Below are 4650 nucleotides of genomic sequence, written 5' to 3'. Positions count from 1 at the left end.
TTACTTCTAATATCACACGGCGTGTACTCCCTGTGTTCTATTTCCTATTATCCTAGGGCAATTTTACTCTTAATGACACAAGGGGTGTACACATTGTGATATTATTCATGATATTCTAGAAGGATGTTACTCCTAATGTCACAGGGGTGTACGCCCTTTGATAGTAGTCATAATTTCCCGGGGGTCTATACCCCTCATGTCACAGAAGATAACACCTTGTGGCATTATTCGTAATATTCTGGTGAGATGATTCTCCTAATATCACAGGAGGTGTACACCGTGTGATAGTATTCTTACTATTCTAGGGGGATGTCACTCTTAATGTCACAGGTGTGTTCCTTCTGTGATAGTATGGAAAATATGCTACCTGAATATTTCTCCTAATGTCACAATGCGTGTACACCTTGTGATATTATTAGTAATATTCTGTGGGAATGTTACCCCTAAAGTTACAGGGGTGTACCTCGTGCAATATTGCTCCCAATATTGTAAGGGGATGTTACTCCTGATGTCACAGGGGGTGTATAGCCTCCGATATTATTTGTAATCTTATAGAGAGATACTACTTTAATGATGACAGTGGGTGTACACACATGGGGTACACCCACTGGGATATTCTTTGCAATATCTTAGGGAGATATAACTCCTAATGTCACAGTGGGTGTACCCCATGTGTGTACACCCTGTGATATTATTTGTAACATCCATGGTAAACATTACTTCTAGTATCCCACAGAGGGTACACCCTGTGATATTTTTCCTAATATCATAGGGAGATATTGCTTCTAATAACACAGTGGGTGTACACCATGTGTGTACACTCTGTGATGTGATAGCTTATGTCCTAGGGAGGTATTCCTTCTAATATCACAGTGAGTGTACACCCTGTGATATCATTCGTAATCTCCTAGAAAGATGTTGCTGCTAATATCACAGAGGGTGTGCCCCCAGTGACATCATTTGAAATATCCTAGGGAGGTGTTTCTCCTAAAGTCACAGGGGGTGTACACCCTGTTATATTATTGTAATATTCTAGGGGGGTGTTACTTTTAAAGTCACAGGGGTGTACACCCTGTGATGTTATTCATAATATCCCTAGGAGGGGTTGTTACTTTTAATGTCACAGGGGTGTAAACCCTGTGATGTTATTCGTAATATCCTAGGAAGGGGTTACTCCTAATATCACATGGGTTATCCTAGGAAGAGGTGATAGCATTCGGAATATCTAAAAGGGATGTCACTTTTAATGTCACATGGGGTTTACACCCTTTGATAACAGTCGTAAGATCCTAGGGACGTATGACTTCAAATATCACATTGGGTGTACACACATGGTGTACACGTTGTGTGTGAACACCTCCTGTGATATTATCCATAATATCCTAGGAAAATGGGACTCCTAATATCATGGTCAGTGTACACCCTGTGATATTATTTGTAATATCCTAAAGAGATGTTACCGCTAGGGTCACAATGCATGTACGCCCCCTGATATTATTCGTTATATCCTCGGGGGATGTTACTCCCAATGTCACACGGGGTGTACTCCCTGTGATATTATTCATACTATCTTAGGGGGATGTTACTTTTCATGTCATCGGGGGTGTATATCATGCGTATTCAACGCCTGTGATACTATTCCTAATATCCTAGGGGCATGTTCCTCCTAATATCACATGGGGTGAACACCATATGTGTACACCTGCTGTGATAGTATTCGTAATATCCTAGGGGAATATTACTCCTGATGGCACAGGAGATGTACACCATGGGTGTCAACCGCCTGTGTTATTATTCGTAATATCCTAGGGGGATGTTTCCTTGAATGGCACAAAGTGTGTGCAAAAGGCCACAGAAGGTGTACACCTTGTGATGTTATCTGTAATACCCTAGAAGGATGTTACTCCTAATATGTCACATGGGTGCACACACTTTCATATTATTTGTAATCTCGTAGAGAGATATGATATCAAACATCACAGTGGATGTTCACACATAGTGTATACCCTGTGATATTATTTGTAATATCCTAGGGAGATGCAACTCCCGATATCACAGTGCGTGTAGCCTGTGTGTGTACACCCGTGATATGAGTCATAATATTCAGGGTAAATATGACTCCTCGTATCACACAGTGTGCACACCCTGTGCTATTTTTCATCATATTTCAGGGAGATACTGCTTCTAATATCACCACGGGTGTACCCCATGTGTGTGTACTCTGTGACAGTATTTTTTCTATCCTAGGGAGGTATTACTCGTAATGTGACAGTGGGTGTGCACCCTGTGATATCATTCTTATTTGACCTTGCTGTCTTTTTTAACCCACCCTACAAAAGGAATGGAACAGATAAGAAGATATTGAGATTAGACTGTGCTGCCGTGCGGCCGCCGCAGGACACCTTTCATATCCCTGTTTCTCAGGCTGTAGATGAAGGGGTTCAGCATGGGGGTGACCACCGTGTACATCACTGAGGCCACTGCACCCTTTCTCGGGGAGGATGACGCATCTGAACCCAGCTACCCTCCAACGCCTGTTCCGTAAAATCAGCAAACAACTGACAGGTGAGACCCACAGGTGGAGAAGGTTGATACTTCCCACCAGATGATGAAACCCTCAGAATGGAGGAAACAATTTTACCGTAAGAGAAAAGGGCCCCCGAGATGGGAAGAAAACCAAATACGGCAGCAGGGAAATACATGTGGATGTTACTGGTGAAGGTGTCACAAAATGTAAGATGGGGGAGTTGAGAAGGTTCCCAGAAGAAATTAGGAATTTCCACATCCTTGAAGCAGGTCATGCGTAAGGCAATCAAGTTGTGCAGCTGGGAGTCTAAAAGACTGAGGAAAAAGAAAACAAAGACCACAAATCTAGGAAGCCACAGAAACACGGGTTCAAGATGGCTGAACGATACAGAGGGTGACAGAGGGCTACAAACCGCTCATAGGCCATCACACTCAGGAGCATGTCTCTCTTCCATGCCTCCAAAAATGGCCAGGAGACACATCTGAGTCAGGCAGCCTGCATAGGAGATGACTCTGCTGTGAGATTGGATGTCCACAATCATCTTGGGGACCGTGGTGGAGGTGAAACCGATGTCAGGCAAGGACAGGTTGGAGAGGAAGAAGTACATGGGGGTGTGGAGGTGGGAGTCAGGGCTGACGGCCAGGATGATGAGCCGGTTCCCCAGCACCATGACCAGGCACATGGACAGGAACAGCCCAGCGACGACCGGCTGCAGTTCTGGATCCTCTGAGAGTTCGAGGAGGAGGAATATAGAGACATCTGTTAGATTCTGTGGGTCTGTATCGTTTGGACATCTTTTGCCTAGAAAAGAGGGTTGAAAAATCGGAAACAAGTAAACCAACAGCCGGCATTGCGTCTGCATTTTGGATACAAGGAATTCAGAAGTAATGTTTGCAGATTTCAGAGCAATCCACACTCAGCAACATTTGGTAGTTCTGACAAACTCAATTGCCATATAATGCTTTCAACATCGATTGCTGTGTTATTCACGTCTTGCTGTACACACCTGCCTTAGAGACACTAGCTTCAAGAACATTCCAGGAACCAGATCATCGTATATAACAAATTCGTTATTGCTAGAAAATACAGCCTATGTTTTCCGAAGAAAGAGATGTAATAAAACCATTGTCTTCACTTTAAGGAAAAGGTTATCCTAATTAAAGGAAATTAGGAACTCAAATATTTTGTTTATTCTTCTAGATTGATATAAATTCCCTTGATGTAGACCATTCGTAAACACTGTATAACAGCTGAGACCATGCCATCTGGAAATGAAATGATAGTTGAGAGTTCATAAGCAGGAAATAGTTCCACAGGCCAGTTAGGTCCTAGTGATTTCATCATTGTGTTTTCTGACTTTTCTCCTTCAAGAGAGTAATTGCTTCCTCAAATCGGTGGGTCTTGTTTTAAAATTCATGGAAGCTCTAACTCCTGTCCTTAGCTTAGGTGGACTTAGAGTATTCATCAGAAAGTTTGGCTGGATGCGGTGGCTCACGCCTGTAATCCCAGCACTTTGGGAGGCCGAGGAGGGCGGATCACGGGGTCAGGAGATCAAGACCATCCTGGCCAACATGGTGAAACCCCGCCTCTGCTAAAAGTACAAAAACTTCTCCCGGTATGGCGGCACGCGCCTGTAGTCCCAGCTACTCGGGAGGCTGAGGCAGGAGAATGGCTTGAACCTGGGAGGCAGAGACTACAGTGAGCCGAGATCACACCTCTGCCCGCCAGCCTGGGCAACGAGAGCAAAACTCCGTCTCAAAAAACAAAAAGAAGTAAGTCAAAGTCACGCTGATGACAGCCAATTTTGGTGAAGCAAGGAAGTGTCAGTTCAATCATCAACATAGATGTTTGCTTTTGCTGCCTCCTATGTGCCAAGCAAGATATCGGCTCTGGGGAATCAGAAACCAAAGAGACTCACTTGTTCCTCTCACAGTACTCAGTACTTACTGAGAGAAGGACGAAACAAAATGTCCTGTCTGGAATGCAGGGAAACCAGAACTTCAGGTCAGGGGATATTTACGTTGAATTGTGTGGAGTTGAAGCTGAAAATCTTAAGGAATGTATCTAAAATCCACTTTGCCTTTACTTTATGCATCCGTCAGCTAGAGATCACGCAGCGGGCA

The 4650-nt window shown here is 43.9% G+C and overlaps 1 pseudogene; it reads right to left on the bottom strand.

The window, feature by feature from the left end:
• Positions 1–1284: 1284 nt before the first annotated feature.
• LOC129053932 (olfactory receptor 7E24-like) lies at positions 1285–4234 on the bottom strand (annotated as a pseudogene).
• Between the last annotated feature and the right edge of the window lie 416 nt (positions 4235–4650).

This window comes from Pongo abelii, assembly GCF_028885655.2.
Source record: "Pongo abelii isolate AG06213 chromosome 18 unlocalized genomic scaffold, NHGRI_mPonAbe1-v2.0_pri chr18_hap1_hsa16_random_utig4-1076, whole genome shotgun sequence".
NCBI classification, from domain to species: Eukaryota; Metazoa; Chordata; class Mammalia; order Primates; family Hominidae; genus Pongo; species Pongo abelii.
The sequence above is the reverse complement of the archived record's forward strand: the minus strand, read 5'-3'. Positions and strand labels throughout refer to the sequence as shown.